The sequence below is a fragment of the Strigops habroptila genome, chromosome 8 (assembly GCF_004027225.2).
Source record: "Strigops habroptila isolate Jane chromosome 8, bStrHab1.2.pri, whole genome shotgun sequence".
Lineage (NCBI taxonomy): Eukaryota > Metazoa > Chordata > Aves > Psittaciformes > Psittacidae > Strigops > Strigops habroptila.
In genome coordinates this window covers 14608841-14632679 of record NC_044284.2, presented here as the reverse complement: position 1 = coordinate 14632679, position 23839 = coordinate 14608841, and the positions used below count along the sequence as shown (strand labels likewise).

The window sequence follows — 23839 nt, the reverse complement described above, 5'->3', positions numbered from 1 at the left end:
CTGCTCCTGTGCAGATTTAGCTGTTCTATGCTCATATGCACTATCATTTTGGCATTTTCATATCAAAAGCATTCAGATGGAATATTGAATTGGAGGTTACACATCAGGAAAAAAACGTTTTCCAGAAGCAGTGATGAAAGAAGTATTACTGATCCCATTTCAGTTTCCATTTTTAGAGTAAGGGTAACAGCTCTGGAATGAGACTGAGTAGAGTATATTTGCCTTTATAATGGAAAGCAAGCAGGTCGTCTTGCCAGGTTTCCAGTATCCGAGCAATTACCTGGGTGAAAAAAACATCCAAATACTGGCTCCTTGGAGCTAAAATAATGGATTGTGTTTACATAGATTTGATTGTTTTCTTTATTATTAGATTTTTCAAAGGTGACTAAGTCACGTATTCACTTTCTACTCCTAAAACATTACAAATCCCAGCTCAAAAAGTAACTGAACAAACTAACAGCAAGTTTTCTGTCTCACAGACCACCATGGTAGCTGAAATTACCCTACAGAAATATTTCTCAATTTGCCACCTTTCATTATCACACCATTTGCTTTCATTCTTTCTAACACAGCCGAATCCTGATTGCCCACAAAAAGCTTTGAGGCATGTTTCTATGCTGCTTCCTGTGAATGATACAAGCTTAGCTCAGTCTCATAAGGCCATTACTTTTTATAACTTCTTAAAACTAGAAAATATAGAAACCAAATTAATTTTGTAGAAGCTGCAAGTGATTAAAAATGCTGCTCAGTATCACTTTGTGCCATGCAATCTCCGCTCAACCTTGAAGATCCATAGTACAATTAACAGGTGCTGCGTAGTTTGAACAGACTTTGAGTAAAGGTTATTCGTACAGGAAGGAGAGACTTGCTTCTCAATATGTCCGGACATTTTTGAAAGGGAAAGAGTAGTGATGGGAGAGGGGTCATTGAGTGCCATAATTTGTCATTATATCTTCACGTTTTGGTTTTCATTGCCTTTCCTGCACGTTTTTCTAGGACTCTATTTTGAGTAAATACTATTTTTGAGAGTACACCAAAAATACATAGATTCTCATAATACTTCAGTATGAAGGAAAGTTGAAATGTTGCAGGAAATCTGTATTAACACCATCTTTTTTCCCTCCTGTTTCAATGCTTGTATACAATGTTTATAAAACAGACATCTACTTCCCTTTCCTCAATTGTAGCCTTTGGATCCACTGAACCAGCTTTTGCCATGCAATATTTAATTTGTTGAAATAAGAATACTTCTGCCTTTAAATGTGGATGTTTGTTCTTGTGCTTTTGGGGGTAGTGCATCTCTCCTTGGGTGAAAAAGGTTTTGGGGTTTAGAACTGTTATGGTAGCAGCAAGGGCTTCTTCCTTCACTCCAGTAAAGCCTACTGAAGTGAAGGGACTGTGAAGGGAGCAAATGACTTAGTTTTGTCTGAATTTATTGTGCAGCAGGCTCTCTGAAGTGTCAGTTTTTCCACTGCCAAATTTTCTTTACTGATGTCCAGAGAAAATTAGCCCACATTCTGTCCCCAGTTTGGTGAATGACCTCTGACAACATCTAGTAAAATCCTAACAAATTTAAAGATGTTCCTTGCAATACAATTAAATAGTGATTAGCAAAAGGCTTTGCAATCTTCCAGTTATACATGCATCAAAGCACAGATGTTAAATAAAGCTGGACTTTTTCAGTTCAGTGATTGAATTAATGCATTTGAAAGGAGACGGGAAATGGTTTCAGGACAAACCAAACCAGATGGGAGAAGGCGGAGGATAGCTTTCCCATCAGTTTATTTTAGGTGAACCCAAATTTACAGTCTGAAATTGTTTTAACATAGGAATTATTTTATATTGCTTAATCTATATTAAAAGATAGGTTATTCTTTTAGATGAAAAACTAGCGATGTTTTTGCTTGAAAATACTGAAACAGATTGCTCTGAGTTCCTGATTTTTCCTGTCTGTTTCGGTTTACATTGATCCAGTTTGGAAATCACAAAATGCTTGTTCTTTTGAGCAAATGTGTCTTATGGTTAATTCATTATTTTATTGGGGGGGAGGGGGGCGGGAAGTCCAATTGTTATACTAAAGGCTTGTTTAACTGCTGTTATATGTTCCTAAAGACTGTGATCTGAGAGAAAAATGATTTCTAAGCTGGAGTTGTACTGAATGTCAGGTCTGTTCATATCAAATGATACAGAAATGAACCTGCCATACAACCTTATTTTAATTTTCCCCAATGTCTTATTGGTGGGAATTGAGATTTTTGGCTCAACATTCTTTTTAAAAATTTATTGAAATACCAAATTAGTGCCAATTCCCTATATTGTGTACAGTAATACTAGATTTGGAAGCATTAATTTTTTATTTCAAATAGAATTTTTGATGAGAAAAGAGATGTTAAGTCTTTCAGATCAGCAGAAATACCCATTGTAATTATAATTTTGGAATCTCACTTGGTTAGATGATAAAAGAAATATTCACACGTGCTAGTTGGAGCTATTTTTATCTCAGTCATAAAGGACTCCACAGACTTATGCTATATGTTATTCTGTTTACCTAGAGGATGTGTGTGGACAATTGGAAAGGTTAGTGCTGTGGTTACTGTACAGAATTTTGTAGGGGACTCTGCAAATCAGGATGTAAAAGAGCTACACAGATTGTTTCAAAGAGCGGTGAATACCGTGGTTTTGGCTCAACACATTTATGCCTTTCTAGATGAAAGTAGAACATAAGTTTGCTGGAAGCCAGAAGACTCTTTTTATGAACTCTTAACAGTCTGGGGGGGGGAAAAAAAGTTGGCTCACAGAAAAGGAAAATGAGATGAAAAGAATTAACTCCTGGTAAACAGTTTTTGTCACTTGCAAGAATATCACAAATGCCTCCGTTGTTCATGTGTTTCTATGTTCTTGCTAAGTTTTGAAGTTGAAAGCAACAGCAGTCTCGCTTCTAATGTCTTAGGACAGAAGAACTTGAAAATATTATTTCAAGAGGATGAAAGAATTTAGCTAGGTACTGCTGCAGCTTGTTGAAAGCCAATGGGTTTTCACAGGGTATACTGTCTGGATGAGGCCAATCCTCTTGTGTATATGAAAAGATCACAGAGATTTGCTATAAGAGAAGTCTAACTTGTGAACACTGGTAATTACTACAGACATAGTCCAAAAAGTTACTTATTTCTTAAAACAGAAGAAATGAGAAAATGTTGATTAAACAAATTGGGGAAGAAAAATGTTGATGGCTTGTTTTGATGTGGCAATGCAGACAACTGCACTGGAAGGCATTGAATAAGCAGCTGTGCATGGGCATAGCTGTCTGAGCACACTGGCAGGAATGGGATGCTCAAAAAAATCCACCCAGAAACAAAATATTATTTTCAATAGAGCAATGAAATGTTTAAGGATTTTTATCCTGGGTCTGGCTACAAAAGGGCTAATATTTATTTACCTGAATTTGCAATGCATTTCTGAAACACTATTTTCCTTCAAAACAGATAAATTCTTCAATCTGAAAAATGCTCACAAAGAGGCAAAACCTGGTAGTTATACATGCAAACTTTAATCATATTTTTGATCCTTCTAACTCTCAGTTGCTATTGTGATACTAGAAATAGGAAAGCTTATTTTGAAAGTGAGTTAGCAAGGATTCTATGTGCTGTGTTACCAAATAATATCTTATGCTGGGAGCAGGGGACAGACCTCATTAGCTGTGAGTAGGGGAATAATGCCACTAATGTGCTAGATATTACCAGTCTGTATTCCAGTATAAACCTACCTTTGCAGTGGACTCCATTCCAGCGTCTGACTTGTAGAGTCACAGCAAGGTAGCTCAGCCAGATTGTTAACTCAGAAAATAAGGTGGTCTCAAAAAGGTAGATATCTAGTTTTGTATACCTAACCATGCAGCGGTAAGTCCAGCTGGCTGCCAATATGTCATAGTTTTTAAACTATCAAAGGGATTAATGACTGCAGAGAGGTGTTCTCAAATATGGAGGTGAGCAAGAAGGGTACGATAGCTGCGTGCTTTTTATTGCATGTCCCTCTGTGCTCCTTTTCCTGATACATTTGTTGACTTGTTTTCCCCATACCTGCAAAATGTCTCTGAATTATATTTTGATCTATACTGAGATACCATCTGATGCTTCTGTATTCTCATGGCTTTTTAAAGATTTCATTTCGCACAACCTTTCCAAACTTTTCCTCGTTAGAATCTATGAAGTGCTCTTTATCTGCCAGTGCTACTACATCCTGATCATGTGCCTCCTCCTACCATTCCCTCCTGACTTAATCCCCTCTGTCATCCAGCTGTGCCAGTGATGTCCACAGTGCCCAAGTCACTCAGTCACCTCTGTGTTGTCCCAAAACAAGGCTACCTAAGACCAGCAGTGGTGCCTGCCTTCAGGCTTGTACCATAATAAATGTCACTTGTTCCATTTTACTATTGGTCTGTAGTGAGAAACTGGGTTATGTATTTTTGTCTACAAGTTTTTCTTCAGTTCTGGTATACTTCTGCTTAAGTAGTTTTTCTCTTTTACTGCCAAGTGTCCTGTGCTTACAGTGTCAATCATCTGTAAAACTTTCTAGTTTCTTTCCCATTTTTTTTTCCCCTGAAAAAACGCCTGAAAAATGTGTTTCCAAGGAAAGATCTAAAAGCTTTGTGGAGGACAGATGATGGGTAGGAAAAAAAAAAAAAGGAATCTTTCCCATCTTTAAGAATTGGGAACAGGTTAAGTGGAGTGACAGAATTGTCGGTCTGCTGGCTGAAGTTAAATTCCTTTAATTAATATTGGAATAAATTGTCCAGCTTCTTAAAAACTCTTAATGTGAAGAGAATGAGAGTCACCCTGGATATGTAAGGAGCAAACAGTCAAATTTGTTTCCATTACAATGGAATACCAGGACTTGTATTAGTAGGGTTAAAGGTAGTTGTTACTTATTTGTTTTCAAAATGAAAAGTTATTGAATGGTGGTATGTGAGGTTCTGTCCCAAGTTCAGGACTATTCAACAGCGTCACTGAGAACCTGGTTTTGAACATGAGCATCTTCACCACCTTTGTAGATTAGAATCAAATTGGGAAAAGGGGAGCTGCAGCTGCAAGTATGTTGGGGAAATCGAAGAAATGGTTGGAAAATATATCTACTGTACTCAGCAGTAGGAAAGCATTATTCAAGTTACTTCATAAATTCTTGTATGTGCCACTTCCAGAAATAGGAATCATTGAAAATTATCCGATAGCAACGGTGGAAGAGTCTGAGTGCTTTGGCATAATACAAGAAAACTAAGGAGAATGTTGAAGATATAAAAACTTCCTCCATGTAGGAAGAAAAATTTGCTCTCAAAGATATTACAGGCTTAATTGTAGCGTAAGAAATAAGATGGACTTGATGTGACTTCTCAAATTCCCTTAAGGTTTCAAAATGCCATATGCTTTTAAAGATATAGGGTAAAGCAGAATTGTTTTAGATGAAAGCACAACTATATATTTGTACAGAATAAGGAAAACTTATTAGATTTTTTTTTTGTTGTTGATGATATGATTGTCATACTGGACCATACCTCATTAATGCTACTGAACCCTCGTGAGTGAGGAGTATAGCTGGACATACATGTTGCAATTGATGATCTGCAGCTTAGATATATTAGGCAACTGCTTTAGTCTTAGGCAGCTGAATTAATGTTTTAAGCACACATATATGTTGACCTTTCTGTTTAACATCTGTATGGATCTGAAAAGAGAATTCAAGTGTATAATCACAATCTCTCTCTTTCCCACTGAAGGAGTATATGCTTACTTTTCTAAAGTAGGTGGATCAATCCAAATCTATATCTCTGAAGTTTGGAGTGGAAGACCAAACTGTTAGGTTTTTACCCAAATCTTTCATGGACTAGCATTAAAGCCTTTTTGAACTTTTGAAAGCATGCTTAAAGTTGTAATTTTATCTTGGGCCAGTCCCGTGTAATTAAACATCAGAGATTTGGTACTGCTGGCTTATGCATTGTATAACTATTTGATTTTACATTATGGTAAAGTGAATAAAGTTCAAAATGAGTATTTCTTCTTATGGACCCATGAAGATTTAGTAAATTTAATTATCCCAAATTAATATTATCTTAATAACATTTTTTCCTCAAAGGAAAAATCCTAAAGAATTGTTAGGTGATGTAATGGTTAAAGAGATAGCATAAGAAGAACTGATACTGGTGCTTGTCCCAATAGGAGTACTTTTCACATCTGTTATTTATGATGTGAAGTACCACTGGGGACAGATCCAGTAACTATGTACATAGTAATACCTTTAATTAGGCTAACAGAATAAATATTGCACACAGGCTTAAGGGATCTCATAAAATCTTTACCTGTGATGAAGAGAAAATTGGTGCAACTGGAGAATGATAACTCCAACAGGAACTGTAAACTTGGAAGATCAAGATCTCCTAACTTCTTGTGCATTGATTCTTGTGCACTTATGGATAAACTTACCATTCCTCTATGACCTTTCAGTAAAAACCTTCCCGTGAACTTGAAAAGCTTAAGAATAAAAGTTTCTTTTCAGTGAAATGACAAATGTCCGACGACCTTCTGCTATCACTTTTTATCTAATCTTTTGTAAGTACTGCTGAGAGTAGGTTATTGGAGCAGAAAAATATCTTTACCTGAGACTGTGTTGCCTCTCTTCTGGGCTGCACTGCCTGAGGTGCAGAGCTGAAGCTTGGGGGTAGGAAGGCTTTGAAGTTAAAACATAACAGCCTCTTTGTTTTCTCTGTTTTCCTTGCCATAAGGAGCACATAACTGGAGTGACAGAGTTCAGTGAATAGGTGCTTTACATGGCTGCCCATTGCAACACCTGCTGGCAGCTGAGTGTGACACCACTGCAAAACTCTACCCGTGGCACAGGAAGGGACACAGAAAACCCCTTGTTCTGTCTCATGTTTTATAATAGTCAGAAATATACATGTGGTGGGTTGAGTTTTCCTCATTCTTGAAGCCGGTTTTTCCATGTGTTTGAGCCAAAGCAATACCTGCAAACATTAAGACTAATTTTCGAGCTTGGTGCCCTTTTTTTTTTTTTTTTTTTTTTTTTAACTATGGCAAAGCTATAATCATACTGTGTCATCTTTAGCTTGTGGGACTGGCTTCAATGTCCTTACAATGGTTTGCAGGCACAGTTAAGTGGACAGGATATTCTAATAATCTGTGACTGTGGATTGAGTCTTTGTAGCTTGTGTCTATCTGGAAATAAAAGGCCCAAGAAAGCACACACAACAGTGGAACCCCAATAGCCTCTGCTGTGGAACCGCTTCCATGACTTACCAGCTTGAAGTTGTATTCTTTTGGTGCTCTGTTATCATCTGCATGGCTTAATCCATTAAAATCACTCATTAAACACACAAAATTAAGGACAAATAATTTTTTTATTTTTTTTTTTTAATAGTACCTCTCTAAATTGCGTGGTTTTGTGGTTTTGGGTTTGGTTTGGTCTTTTTGTTTTTTGAAGGGGGGTGTCTTTATTTTGTCTCTTGAAGAGTTATGAGAAATGCTCTTACAAAAAGCACATCTTATAGCACTCATCAGATCTTTTTCTGACTTTTTAATGTTCATTTCCAAATGCAAGGTTTAAAAAATAAACCTTTATACTTTTTACACAGTAGAAGCCTCTGAGCCATGTTTGATATGAAAGAGTTTTTACAATTCCAATTTTAAGTTTTATCTTAAGAGTTAATAATTTATGTACAAAAATTTCTATATAAAGTGAAAATTAATGTCTCTTTTGCTGTTTAAAGTTTTATCCGAGACAGAACTAGGAGTTATTTGCATGAGATTCAAGCTAAAACCTTATTAAATCTGAACACCCACTGCAGTATTTCATTCTCTATTTAGTTTTATTAATAGTTGAGAGCTTTTTTGATAGAAGCTATTTTGATAATCATAAGAAAATTCTATACATGTATAAATAAAACTTGGTGATGAAAAGTAGGTCAGTCCTTCAGTCTGGCTTTTAGCTACATCTTAAAGATTTTTCTCTGCAGTGATTTTCTGATCCAGTTATTCTTAATATCATAATCCTTAAATTTATAATCCTCAGTGATAGTTAATGATTGCTAACATGTATAATTTTCATCGTGCAATATCAACAGTGCCAGTGATACATTTGGTTGTGTGTTAGTAAGTGCCTGTCTGTTTCAGAATCTGCTATTTAAAGTGTATCTAAATCAATTACTAAACAGCAAATACACTGTCTGCAAAAGTCACTGACCTAGAATGTTGCCTCTCAGCTTTTGAGCATGGCTGATAGTGAAATGATGTAAAATGACATGAAAGATGAAGACATAATTGCTCATTGTGAATCTTCTTTTTCCAGTAGCTAACATTATTCTGAAGATGAAAAGTGACAGTTATATATTTTTGGCAACATTTCCCTGTAGGAAAGGAACACGCAAGCTACTTATTTTTGCTACTGTTAGGGCTGGCTCAAAATTGTATTCATAAAAACTTTATTTACTGCCATTACGGACTGAATTTTTGAGTGGTCTCTGCCCAAGTACTAATTTAGGGCTCCTATAGTTTAGGTATGCAGTCATGCAAAATGAACTGTTAGAGGTTTATCCACAAAATATCACAAGCGTTATTTCTAGGAGCAAATGTTGTGTTTTGGGAATATAAAAAAAAAATGAAGCATTCAAAATTCAGATGCTGCATCTGAATATCTGGCTGCACAAAACTTAAAAATGCCATCTGGTGACAGCTTTACCTTCTATACAGATTCCATCAGCCTGTGCGAGTGCCTGTGTTCCAATTGCTTGCAAATTTACACTTGTAGCTGATGCAAATTGTACATATGCGAAAGCTTGGAAAGCAGTTAGTGAGCAACCTTATTTTAAAAAGAGCTGATAAAATGTAGCAGCCAACAGTCTTAAAGTGAACATAGAGCTTTAGCACATATTGCAGTATTCTGTGCCTGTAACTATGCAGGCTCTGTGTTCAGTTTAACACTGACTGTTACAGTTCCTGATGATAATAAAGGTACATAAACTGCAGTCAGCTCAGGAACCTACCAGTCTTGTCTGTGCAATGCAGAGATACCAACTTCACTGCTCAATGACTTAGGGGGCCTGTTAAAATTGTGGCTCTTCCTCTTATGAGGAGGATAGCGACACCAGTCCCCTGTCAGTTCAAGCACAGCAAGCTACTAATATGGTTGATCTGGGTGTCCAGGTCAGAATTTCTTTGTAGGTGTGACCTGCATCAATTCATTTGTGGTTAGAAAGGTGGCAAAAGAAAAGCCTATTTAATTTCAATGACTACAAGGAGTCCTTAAAGCATGGTCTATTATTTGTAGGCACTTTATTGAATTATCTTTCAGTTTTTCAGCAAAAGCTAGTATATCCTCCTGGCAAATAATTTTATGATAGCTATTCTGAGCTAATCTCATAGTGTCCTCATAAAATGAATAAGGCAGGAAGACTTCTCATTCAGGAAAATCTACCTAAGGTACCTCATCTAAATAGAGAGGAACCACTAGCAGTAGACATTGACTGGTCAATACCAGCTGGAAATGTATGTACCTAAGTTCTAGCAAAAAAAAATCTGTTCAGGTATGTATGTCTCAGACTGCTCCTGACTAACAATCGGTACAGTCGTAGCCCAAAGTCTCAGTACAAGGTTTAAAGCAGAAGTTGCATTCCCACGCAGTAACTGTCTCTATAAGGAGGAAGGAAAGCTAATTTTTTTTCTTGAAGTATGCAGTGTCTTAGAGGCCTCTCTGCATCCACAAAGATATCAAGTTTTGGTGTTTTGGGTCTTTGACTCTTAACAGTCAGTTTGTGGTATTCGCTTTGAACAGACCTGTGGTTTGGTTATCTTACACTTGATGCATGTCATATGGTTCCAGAAGGCACTTCCAGTCAGCAGTTACAGCATTTGTACATATACCTGCCAATGTCTAAAATTTTGCAGAACATAAATCATCTTTTGTAAAGGCTGATATAAATCTGAAGTCAGTACATAGTTCTAGTCCAGAGATGGGTGCCAATAGGCACAGCAAATGAAGGTGCTCCTGGATATTGTGACAGAAGGTATTTTAAATGATGTGGTAATGTTTTCCTTCAACTTCTTTTTTTTCCTCAAATGCAACCAATGAATGGCAAAGTTCTACTAACTCTGTGTCAAAATAATCGGAAATGATGTAAAGTGCACAATATGAAGGGAGAGAGAGGAAACAAGCTACCATTGCTTCAAGTATGTGCACTTGTGCTGTGGGAGCCATCATCAGACAAAAATATGCTGTGAGCTCTTTCCACCCACATACCTAAAGCTTCATGAAGCAAAGACTGTCATGTGGTGGCAAAGGCCAGATTATCATAATGTGGGTGTGATGTTTCTGCCCCAAAATACTCTCCTGCCTGTTGTGTTCCAGAGTTCCTTATTTGTACCTGCAAAGCAGTAATCTGCACAAATGGAGTAGTTACGTGTCCAAGTGCTGTGTGTCCAGGGCCACCCACAGTTTATCTGTGGGCAGAAATGCGCTCTCTGTAGGTGAGAACATGTGTTTTTCAAGTGCATGTTCTTTTGTTTCTTTCTCTGCCCTCTCAAGAATGACATCTACTTCAAACTGCATTTTTATTTAGTGTAGGATGTCTGGGACCATACTTCTTTCACATTTTTCTTGTGTTGACTTGCCAAATCCTCAGCTTGTACAGATTGGCATAATTCCACTGAAATCAATAAAAGTATGTTGATTAAAACCAGTAGAGAATCTGAACTCATTAGTTTGCAGACCATGATCCATGTGAACTTCTGGAATGACCTCTCACAATTGTTTTGGGGATATACAGAGATCTTCCTGTAGAGGCTGCAAAGACTTTAAGATCTTTTGTAGGCCACAGCTGGCTGCTGTCTTCAAAGTACTGTCTTTTTTTCCTGTTGTCTTCTACAATTATATCCTGAATGTCTGTCTGAAAGTTCTTTTAGTTTTGGTATTCGTCTAGCAGTTTGTGGCCTCCCACTGTGGTACAGTGGATGCAGTAATTTCATCATGTCTATCAGTGTGGTACCCAGCAGCATATTGATACTGAGACAATGAATTGAATGACATTTAATTGTAAATCTATTGTCATGAACTCTAGGCTTATCATGGCTCGTTATTTTGAGACAAACACAATAATTATCATGGGGTGTACTTTATGATAATTAAGAACATTTTACACATCAGATGGTGGTGTTGACTTTTGAGGGAAACCACCTGGGCTCAGCTCTCCCTAGCTAAAATTAATATTTTTGCTATTTTTTTCAGTGTTTCAGAATGCATATGACAAAATGGTAAGATTAATCACTAAATAATAGAGCCATGCAATCAATCAGCTTAATAGCATGATTATTGGGATAACCTGCCATTACCTGTGGGTATTTTAGTTTAGATAAATAGTTTCTGTATATCGTAGTGGAAGTTTCACTTTGCGCTCAAGATAAACTATCTTAATGGCCAGGTGAATGTTTTGCAGCTATCTTGCCTCTTTGGCCAATCTGGTATCTGAACAGTTTTGTTTCTGTGTTGGGTTTTCTTTATATTTTTTTTTCTTTTTTTTTTTTTCCAGAAGGTAAAGGTAAAATACTGAGCTTGTAAATACACTTTGGTTGCAGATATCAGGAGAGAGTAGTTAACCATTACGCTTACTATATGAACAAAGAATGAGGGTGCAATAATGTAAAATAGCACTATCCTGTTACTTCTAATACATTTCTTATTGAAATGTAGTTAAATTTTGTAATTGTATTCCAGAAATTGTTTAAATTGTATGACAATATTCACAGTATCTCCCAAAAGTGACAAATTGCAAATGTGTTAATGGTTCTCTTATGGCCGTGCACCTTGAAGATATTCAAAACTCATTCCTACTACTAAATGCGCCATGGTTTCTAAGCTTCAAAACCTTAGTGAATTTTCTGGGGGGAGAGGAGAAGCTGTATTTTGAAAAATAAATCTTCGTTCAAAAAATTATAAATGCTGCATTTCAAGGGGATGGAATGACCTGTTTCAAACTAGGAAGTAACTTCTGGAGGTTTATGTATCTATGGAATAATGTTAGATTTAAATGTGTTAACTGTGTGGTACCATTACAAATGCTATTTTTGGCTGAAAAGGACCAGTGATTGCTTGTAAAATAAGGAGACATCAGACTATTTCAGCTAGGCTTGGCTGGGCAGTTTGGAATGTGGTCTGCATTTCTGGCACTCACACTTAAGGAAGATGCATAGAAAGACTAATAAAAAAAAAAGGAGAAGTTAAGAAAAAGTTACACAGATCTAAATAAAGGGCAAGATATGAAAATTAATCTGGAGTGGGTGTCAGCATGCAAGTGCTTAAAATTCATTTTCATGTAGCTCTTTCAAGTAACAATGATATACATCAAAAGAAAAGAGAAAGGGAGTTGGTCAGCAAGAAAAACATGGTGTTCACATTAGGGAAAAGTCAGGATTACAGGGTCATTCTCCGCCCCATCCCCCTGAAAGACACATGATTAGAGTCCAAGATCATATACATACTGTTTCTGGTTCAGTTGTAGACTACTACTATATTTGACTCTTTAACTTGCTATATGTCACTTCACCATCTGTAAAGCAAGAGATGTTACTGTGGTGGTGTTAGCCTGTGCCAGAAAGTGAATCTAGTGTATTCATCCTACCATAGTCCTGAATATCAGACTATTTCTATCCCAGGAATTCTTTAACTTGTAGTTTCAGAGGTGAAACCAAGTGTCTTTCTGTACTTGCTAAACAGAAGTTATAGACTTGATGTAGAAACTGTTGGATTAGATGTTATGCCAGAAGTTGGGCAAGAACAACAACAAAAAACCAACATTTAGAGGTAAATAAAAACCCAGCAACTCCAAACTCTATAACAAGGCCTTAGTACCAACTCCACTGTCTTCAAGCACAGTACTGTATGCAAAGGGGAGCAGCAACTGATCTGTGGTGTATAGAAAATATATTTCTTCTCCTCTTCTGCTGCTGTAAAGCTAGTGCTCCTATTATGTCAAGGTCCATCGCATTTACTGCGACTTTGATAGGCTCGACCTAAAAATATTGCTGCAAGTGCATTATTTACAATGACACTGAAGACCAATTTTCTAGAATGTCTCTATGGCCCGTGGGCATTGTGCCGGGTACATATGTATCATATTAACAAAAAACGTGATAATGACCATGAAACCTTTCTGCAGTATTTCACAGCTACCACTACCAAATTGGCATTGTTCTGTGGCTTAACAGCATAAACAAAGATGTGTGTGAGCCAGCACCTCTAGAGGGGTGTGGAATAATGGTATTGTTTTGCCAATGAACATTCTGTAAATTACTAGTCTGTAGAAGTTGACTTCTAGTGTTGTAAGAAATTATATATGCGTACGCTAAGAGGGCATTTTTCTATCACTATATGAAAACAATGTCACTAAAACCACTGATAAAACTTAAACAAGGCATCACTAAAAAAGATCATTGTTGCAGAGTCTGTTCTTCAGAAGCCAGTAAAAAATTGCAGTCCAGGTGAGACTATTTGTTTTATATTTATAACGAGTGTCAACTGATTATCTGTGCCCAGGTCAATGCTGGCTGAGGCTTCTGCACCCTGTTCTAGTAGGGTTTGAGTTGTTACTGTTCAATATTACTGAATGTACAAAAATTGATAGAAATCAGGGAAAACCACTATCTTAGAAAAGGGTGAAACTTTAACTTTTTCCTGCACTGGAATCTGTCCCCCCTGATGCTAATTGTTCAGACATTGTAATCATAGAAAACATATATACAGAAACCACTCATGGTCTAGGACATTTGTTCTTTCTTTTGCTGCCAAGTTCCAGTATCTTCCATTTTCATAAGCATTTTCTTTGTTAAAAATACGTAACACAATTATAACATTCATAAATATATGGCAGAAACAAGACCCAGTTTTTAGGTTCCAATAACAAACCTTGACAGAGACTGTTGCAAGAGCAGCTTAATTGGAAAACTTTTCCTTCCGGATAAAGTATATACCTTCAAGTCCTGCTTTTAATATGATCTTTGTCTGCAATATATGTCAGTAGTAATTCAAATTCACATTTTTGTAGAAATGTGTAAACTTACTGAATTACCTTTGAACAGTGTGGCTGACACTGCATATGTATGTATACATCCATAGCAACCCTTCCTTTTAATACTTTACTCTTCTGTCTCTGACCATAATAATAATATTCAGTGAGCAATAGACCCTGTGGGTTGTTCTTTAGTAAATATTATAACAACAAAAAAATATAATCTTCCCAAACATCAATTTAAATAATGTCCAAACAATTCCAGAATGCCACGTGTTAATTTGTTAGTGTGATGATGTTTTTGAGGAACTGACTTTTTTATTTCTATAAACATAAGTCTCTCATAAGATTGAGGACTGATCTCTTTCATGATGAAAATATATTTTTATAATTTAAGTAGTCTGGTGACACAAAGTTCAAGAAGCAACTAGAGATGTATCTTCCTATGATAGCCTTGATGCTTGTATCCTGTTCAGTAGCTACATTGTGACACATGGATAAATCAAACAAATACAGTACACAAGACAACTGTTTAACTGATGTGCTGAGGAAACTTTGTAAATCATCAGACTAAAGTATCATGCACAGACCCCACATTATGACAATATGAATGCTGTGTGATTACCTAACTTTTGGAAGCAATTCCTGCTGTGGAATATCTGAGTTGTATTAAATCTAAAGACTGAACTTACCTTGGATAACTTTGTGATGTGAGAAACATAGCCTGGTCCTTCTGTGTGTCTGACCAGGTTAACAAAGGGTTATAAGGAAATAAAGACAAATTGTGAGCTTTATTTACACTTTTATTTTCTTATTACTATCAGCAATACTGAATGTGACATAGGTAACTAAAGTTTACAGTGCTTTACAGTTTAACTACTGTGCCATTATTATTTCTGGATATACATTTATCATCATTCAGATCCCTAAAAAAGGCAAATGTAATAATATTTATTACTAATAGTATTTAGGTGCTGAAAATCAGTTTCACATAAAATTAATATTTGATATAACATTCTATCTGTATCTTTGAACTCAGCCTCTCATTTGTATTTGTCATGACAAGTATAGAAGAAACTTTTGAACTATTCCACAATGCCTACTTAAAGCAAGATTTAAATATTCTTTCCTCTTGTGCTCAGAGACTGCAGGAGTGGATACATACTAAGTTCCCCATATTTTTATATATTTCCACATACATACTGAATAAGAATTTTTATGGCTTCAATGATGCTGAATTCTGGGAGGACAATATTCCAGAAAAATACAGATTTTCTTATCTAGTCAGCCAACTTAAACATGCTTAAAAACAAGCAAGCAAAAAGTGGATATCCAAACTACTTTTTTTGACAAGAAAATTGTAGCTTAGAAGTGTTTGCTTCTCACTACTGCTTTCAGAGCTGATGTTCCTCTCAACGGCAACTGCAAAATGTGGGGCCACAGTTGCATTCATTGTTCAGTGAGCTTGTCCACATAGTTAAACCCACCGACAGCAATGAATGTTGATTGTGACCTTTTTTGTAAAGCTTGGCAGGGTGGGGGAGAAACATCATGTGGTGGTTAGGTTGCTATCTTCGATGTTAAGGCCTGAAAGCATGAAGTAAGGAGGAGGATGGTTAGCTGGAGGGTACAATCAACGGTCGATGGTTTTCACTTTAATTCCAAACTCACCGACAGCGTTGAATGTTCACTGAAGCAACCACTACAACAGAACTCCATTGACTTGACAGCATCCTCAAATGTCTGAAAGGAGGGTGGGGGGAAATCAAAATTCACACAGTGATTTTAATCATACAAATGATGCAACTTCACTCATTTTTCTCTTACCAACACCAACACCCTTCTCTGGCCATCCTATTTCAGCCTCTGTGAAAGGAGCTGACAGTTTTCCAAACTTCTTTCTATGAAAAGAAAAGATATGTCACTTATTCAGGCTTTGACAATATATGTTAGCGATCCAGGTACAAGTGGGTTAATGTTGTCTGTTATTTCACAGAGCCAAATATCATAGCAAACCAAAACACAGGATCCTGTGTATGAACAGAGCTGGCTAAGGGTTTTATGAATCTGTGTTGCCAATTATAGATTACCGAGTAAAATCTCTTCTTTTGCTGACATGGTTCAATCAGATTTAAACTTGCCTAGGATTGATGAAAACTACAGTTTTATTTGAAGAAGTCTTAATTTCTCAATGAATGTCTTGGACAGAAGGCCTTTTTTCCTTACAGATTTATACATGCAGAACTTCTTATGATAGTTTTCAGGAAGAAAAAAGGCAAATGAACATCAAGGCTTGATGACTTAAATTTCTTTACACACATTTTCTAGGTGGCAGCATGCTGTATATATCCATAACTTGATCACTGCACAGCAAAGAGCTTATCCCTAAATATTTCCATGGTAGTACAACAATTTTTTCCAATCTTCTGAGTTTTCTGACTCAATTGTCCTAATTCTTACAATAAATAAATAAAATATACAGTTGCAGTTTTTACATTATAGGAGAAGGATTTTGGAAGCTGGATCAGAAGGCAAAACATGGTAAGAGGAATTTTACCTGATTTACACTTGGGAGCAGACTTCTCCTGCAGAAGGTGGTCTCGCAGCTCAGCTGGTCAGAATTCCTTTTTGGCAGGTCCACTCTTAGCTTTCTGCACTGAAATTATGCAACTGATTCATTGGTTTCTTTGAATTGTTGTTTGCTTACATTTCGTCATAGTTGTCTTTTACTCTTTCTCATCCATTTCTGGTTATTTTAAAGATCTTTATAAAAACAGGTGTTTTTTTTTGGGTTTTTTTTTTTTTTTTTTTTGGTGTTGGTTTTTTTTTTTTGGGTTTTTTTTTTTTTTTTGTACTTCGATAAAGGAAATGTGCACCAAAAGACTGCAGGTTGTAAGTGTGCTGTTTCGTAAACAAACGTGTTTTGTAAACAAACCATGATGGGGACTGTCCTAGCTGTTTCTTTCAACTAATTGCTCTGCATGTAGAGGTATTTATTACATCACTTAATGGAATTTTCTGTCAAATATGTCTAAAGGACAGAGTCATTAATATAGCCTATTGAAGAACTAGACAGGAATCAACTGATTTTCTCCTTTATGGTAGATTAGATGTATTTTGTTTATAAAGGCCACTGTGATCTGGAATATCCCTGAATTCAAACCAAATGCGAAAGTCAACCCTTTGTGGTTGTGGTTTTTTGTTTTGGTTGGTTGGTTTGTTTTTTTCTTTGATACAGCAGCAGCTCTGAAGTTTGATTTTTATTTATTATTTTTTTTATCCTCCTTTTATTTTTACTGGCTTTTTCACAGTTTAATTCCATGGATATTAAGAAAGGAGTTCCTTACACCAGCAAGAGTAATGAGAGAATAAAGCTCTCCAACTCAGCAGTCTATTGTGCATCTGTTCAACATTGTTCCAGTCAAATAAATAGACTTTACGGTTTAGGGTCATTCCTATTTAACATTTGCCCTATTATAAGTTTTCTTTCTGTATGCCATTTCTTTCAGTACTTATTCCTATGTTCTTCCCTGCTTCCACCTGTCACTTCATATTTCAGTATGGGGTCTTGCCTGGCTGATACCTGGCAATTAGGATGGGGAACACGGGAAGGAGAGTAATGATGTAGAGCTTGAGGCAGGGTAGATTGCATTTTAGGGAATTACTTTCACAGGTTGTTACTATTCTCTCCCCACATCCCCCCCAGTGGAAAAACCTTAGTATTTCCTTAGTTACCTAGCTTCTCTTCAAACAGGATGAAACTTATAAGTACAAAACCACAAAAAAGTACTCCTGAGCTCCAGCCTTCAGCCTGATTCCCGATGTGTGCAGGTTATGTAGGGTAAAAATGCTTTCATCTTCTCTCATCTGGTTTCCATGTATTATTTTTTTTTTAATCCCTTACTGGACTTAGCTAGCTGTTACAAATGCCAGCTTTATTTTAAATTTCATTTCAGATCTGCAGGCTTATGTGAACATTCAGATTGGATGTATGGGTTGTTTTTTTTATTTAAGGTTAGTAGGTCATAAATAAACCAAATCACTTTCCTTGCTATGAGCAATAGGGTCATGGTGTACATGAAATATCGCTTTAAAAAAATTGGAACCTAACATGAATTGACAGAGGTACATGAGGAAGTAGTTCATTGTGTCGCTGTAAAGGCCATAGGGATTTGGATTGCTAGAGCCGCCTGTCTTCGGAATAGATTAGATATCTTGTCTGATGACCTGTACTTAATTTAAGTGACTGCCTTTGCCAGTCCTTCCAGAGGGCAACTGTGTGAAGTAGAGCATCTCATCTTCAGTCTTCAGTCCTCTTCTTCCTTTTGATGACCTGACCTAAATTGAAGATACGGGTGTTGTGCTGCACAAACAGACAATTACTTCAATGCTATGTGAATTGCATCTTCAACTCTAATTGGTTAGCTTTTCCATTTTGACCTTGATATCTCGAATCTAAAGTCCAATGTTCTACTTCATTGTGCTGATTAATACTGACAACTGTCATATGGTACACATGTTTAATGCCTGCTTTGTGTAAAATAATAATCCAAGGATGGTGGCTGGAGCTATGAAGTAGTACTGTGCCCTGCTTATCGCCCTTCCTCTTCCTCTCTTCCTTCCTTCTCCCTCTGCCACATAAATGCTTGATGAAATATAAACGACAGATGTCAGACAGATCTGGCTTGCAGGCTACTTCAAACAGCTGTTTTAGTACTTTTAACAATATTACTGTTTATAAAGCCATGAGATTGCTTAGGAAAAATACTTAGGTGAATACACAGAGATCAGGTTTGGGGAGTTACTTATGGCTTTAGATAGTTTGCCTCATGATGCATTAAAACAGTCTATTCAGTTTGCACACTGATTAAAACTATATTAATGTATTTATATGGTAGATAGTCTGTGTGGCTTACAACATCTTTTTTCTTTTAGCATTGAATTGCTTCTGGATGGTGGAGTTCAGGCTTTTTGAAGGCAAATATTCATTTGTATAACAGACAACAGAGTGATGGTATTAATACTTGTATTGCAAAGTTATCTCATGGATACAGCTGTTGGCTACTTCCACCTCCTACTTGCCCTCTCCCACAGTCTGTCAACAGGCTTCCAGTTATACACTTGGGGACAGGAAGAAATGCAATACATGGATGTATTTTTAATTGTGTTGCAAAAGTGAATTCCAGTGACAGCGTCTAAAAATGGCTCTAACACACTTGGGATCAGATCCTCAGCTAGTGTAAACTGGCACTGCTCCATTGACGTCAGTGGCATCTGCCTTTACACCAGCTGGCACCTGGCTGCTCATCTGGAAAAAAATAGAATGATCAGTTATGAGTTCTTATCACCTTTTCTATTCTGTGTTGTGTTCATCTTTTTTATTGAACCTTTCTCAGGTGACAAATTTCCATGTTGTATTGGCATTTCACCTGCAATAAATTAGCAGTAATACTAAATCTCAGTAAGTATTGACACTGCTGTGCTTCCACCAAAAGGAATTAAATCCAGCTGACTGCAGTTATTAGGGATTCAATTTATTCTTGGATGACTTTGAGTTATATGTTGGAAGTAAAAATTCCTGTGCAGCTATCAAGAGGAAGTAATTTTTCTGACAATGAGATGTGTTAATTTTTTTGTGGTCCTAAATCTGGCAAGAACAGAATCAAATAACCTTTAATCCAAGGCTACTGTATTCTACAAACACTAACTGCAGTTATTTCCACAGTGCATTGGAGTGCACTGGCTCTTAATTACTAATGCAGTAACTCTAAGGCCAACGTTTTTCAAGAAATCCATCTAGACACTAATCACAATGTTTTCATGTTAACTTCCACCTATGGAAACATCACTGTAAACCTCTGCTGGAAAAAAAATGATGTTTTAGGGAATATTTCACCATTTACTGGAGTATGGCCATCTCTGAAGAAAAGTAGCAGCTGCATAACATCTTGAAGCAATAGTGCATGCCAGCCTGAGACAAGAGGAAAACTGTGATTGCCTTGTTTAAATTCTGCTTTCTACAAGACTGCTTTTTTGTACATTATGGTATTAAGAAATCTAAAGTTATACAGAATCATCTTAGTTTTTGCTCATGAAATAAGGCAAGGGGGTGGCATGAGGGGGTGGAATATGTTGGCACACGATAGAACAGTTTTTAGGTGAAATAATGAACACAAGACTGCGTTTTAAAGGAAATTAAAACTTGTTTGATACAGCCATGGCACAGCAATCTGCAGTTTATTGAGTCCTATCAGAGATCTGCTGGCCCAGAAACCAGTACATCTCCAAGTATGCTAGTTTATGTGTTTGTAGCTTTTGACTAAGTTTTTTAGTAAGTCTGCTGTCCAAAAATTTACTGTGCTCTTGAAATTTAACTCATCAGATAATATTACATGTTTACAACACAGGCTATGAGGTGGGATGCTGATTAGCCAAGCTAATTTAGGAAAAGAACAAATGTGAGAAGCAATGATATCAGTTCAATCAAATATTTGATTGCACTTCCAGAAATAATTTAATTGCAGAGTTCAAAACTATGCTTTGCCCATTAGAAATTTACTTGATTAGTATTTTGCTAAATTTTGATATTAAAGACACTTCCGAAATAAAATTTAATGTAAAAATATCCAAGGCAATACTGGCTTTTTGCTTACTGCTTTAGGCTTATGTACCTCAATCAATATAAATTGTTACTCTTATTTAACAAATCATAGTTGCATTCATGTGTTCTAAATATAATTTTATACCTGACCTATTGATCTTGACTCTGCATTTTATTATTTCATGTTGTTAGTCCTGTTTGAAATTGTAAGAGCTTTTCCAACACACAGGATTGCAGCACTGGACCTGTAAGCTTTGCTTTTTATTTAAAGCCAAGAAATTGGTGAATAAATTCTAATACTGCCTGCAGTTTCCCAGCCTTTTGGATGACAATTCTCCACTCTTTGTAACTGGAACACATTACTATTTATGGAAGATATGCACATATTTCAGTGTCCATAAATCATATGCAAACATCTGTTCTTTAGATCAGTAGATGGAGTATGGTAAGTGCTTTTTACATTAATATCCATGAAGTAATGCTCACCTACTGACATTATGCTTAAACTTTAATATTTTAGCAAACATTTCAGTAATTTAACTTTTCAGTCACTGTAAGTCAAACCAGTAGAAATTGCAAACACAGTCTGGCATGGAGTACTGTGTGGCCTGTACCCAAAAAATATCAAATAGAAGTTGTATGATAGAGGAGTGTAAATATTAAGAGCAACATGATCAATTATGCTAAAACACAAGAGATTCTGTTAGTAATTCTCTGTACTTATTAATACCTTTTAAGGGTATTTCTTACCCTAACCCTTCCTGTGATAGCCTTGAACGGGCATCCATTACTTATTTGACGAATCTGGATTGTGTGTAGTGGTCTACATTTTTGTCTTAGTATTATGATCTATTTCCCATGTGATCCCACAGGCAAGATTCTAAAGCCCAATAACTGAAGCTATGCTCAGAAAACATATGGTACTTGTGGAAACCAAGACTTGCATACAAGTTAATGTAAGATGTAGCAAAGACAATATTGTATGATAGGACGGGTGCTAGATGGAAAGGCAGAGGATAAGAGTTCTCTTATTCTGTCTTCAAACTCAGTGTTTGTATTCTTACACGAAGTGTTTTCAGCTATAAAGAGAAGAATCTTCAGCATGTTTCCTGTTTAGTGCTTGTCAAGCATTTATTTGGTTGTCATGTACTAAGACTGCATCCATTGGTTATTTTTCAACATTTCTTTTTGTCTTTGTATTCATTCTATGGGAATAGAGACTTGCTATTATGAGCTTAGATTTATAAATGTTAGCATGACAACTGAATTTTCATAGAATGAAAGTACCTATAAAAATGGGGATTAAAATTATTCTGTATTTCTAAGTTATTGGATCCTACTATAGTCAAGTGTTCAACAACAAAATGCAGTTCTTTACCCGCAGAAAATGGGCTGATTACTTGTACCTTTTCTACTAATCCTTTTTGTTAAAAAAACAAACAAACAAAACCCAAAAACCCCACAAAAAAACAAACCTCAAACTGTTTCGGCATGAATGGAGATCCCTATCTGAGGATTTCTGGAGTATTTCGGTACAGTATGTATGTTGTCTTATATGTTCTTCACAGTGACTATATGAAATACATATATTCAGAAAAACATATTTGGGGGCTTTTAACACATATTGATTTGTGCTTTTGATTTTCTAAAATTATTTTTTGGAAGTTACCAGAAAAGGCGCTGCTTGAGCACAAGATACCTTAGGGGATTCCATGTGTGTCTATATATCACTGCCAGAGCAGAGTGCAGTAGCAACTGGCTTCAATATCCCACTCCCCTCTTCTGAGTCACCATAGGAACGGACTGCAAGAATTGCCAAATTCAAATAATTATAGTCCTGCCGCACAAAGTTTCTTTTGATCAAGAGCAAGTCATTTGAACTCTAATGTTTAGTGGGTAATACTTACAGCCTCATAAAAGTGTAGTGATGGCTGATATCTCATAGTGCTTTGAACATGTGAAGTGCTATATAAACAATATAGGGCTATTGCACACAACTCAAGCTATTAGCATTTGAGGCACACTGCCCCAGGCCCTTAGAGGGGAAATCACGTCCTCACTGGAAAAGAGACACCTTTTTGAGTTCTCTCTGCTTCCAGATTAAGTATCAGGAGCTTTCTAGGTAGCATGTAAATATGAAGATGTATGTTTTTTCAAATACTGTGCTTATTACTCAGTAACAGATACTAAATGAAGGTAGACAGAACTGTGATTCTGGAAATGTAAGGATGGTAAATCATTGCCTGTTTGCATTATTTCCTTTGCTCTAATTGTATTTTAGCGTTCTTGCATTTTTCCTTTGTGAAATTTCTGCATGCAATTCTACTTGTTGCTAACATACCCAGTATTTTTCATGTGTAACTTGAAACAGATGAGAGATTATGCCTCCTCTTTGTTCCTAAAAATATCACCATACTTTACAGAAGTTAAACCACAAATGCAATTTGAGAATGTTGAACACTTCATGGATGTCTCTGTATAAATGTTGGTGAAATCTTGTTAAGATGTATTAATACAAGTTAAGTAATTAGTAGAGGGGTACTTGCTAAATGGCTGATGTAACATCTATTAAATCTGAAGGTATACTGCTCAGATAGGGGAAAATCTTTTCATAAGTTTTTTGGAATTGTCTGATTTACTTTGTTTTGACTCTATTGCACATTCTGTATGCGTTGATAAATAAAGGCTGCTGCTTAGGACCCATCTTTCAATCACTACAACGTGCAGTCTGGGGTAGTAGAAAGGCTTATGGATATCTTCAGGGAGAAGAGGAAATTCCTTAAAATCTTTTTATGCCAGTCATTGCTCCAGTTTAAAAATAAGACTGGTTTTGGTTCAGTGTTGGCAAAACATTCTTTTTCCTGGTGTAACTTCTTTCCAATAGCAGAGACCACTCTAAAGAACTGCATTTTTCTGCTTGCTTGTTTTTTGTTTTGTTTTTTTTTTAGTGTCCTGAGCTAAGCTTTTAGACATGTTAAATGCTGTAAACAAGTTTTTCATTTTTGTTACTGTTATCTAGGAACAACCATTCAAAACAAATACGCTATTGACTCAACCCTACAAAGCTCTGAAGAAAGAATAAGCTCAGACTTTGAAGGACTGGGCACACAGTTTAAATATTTAGCATAGCAAAACCCATTGCAGTACAATCGCTTGTACTGGATCCAATGTTTTACAGCATA

The 23839-nt window shown here is 36.4% G+C and overlaps 1 long non-coding RNA gene across 6 annotated transcripts in view; it reads right to left on the bottom strand.

Moving 5' to 3' along the window:
* Nucleotides 1–14556: 14556 nt before the first annotated feature.
* Nucleotides 14557–23839, bottom strand: part of LOC115611449 — a 64343-nt gene continuing 55060 nt past the window's right edge. For 3 of the 6 annotated variants that reach the window (XR_003992584.1, XR_003992587.1, XR_003992586.1), the window contains 2 exons: nt 15728–19364; nt 14557–15643 (listed from right to left, as the gene is read on the bottom strand). This is a non-coding gene — a long non-coding RNA (uncharacterized LOC115611449). The remainder of the gene's footprint in view (nt 15644–15727; nt 19365–23839) is intronic. The other 3 variants (XR_003992589.1, XR_003992585.1, XR_003992588.1) reach the window with 3 other exon arrangements.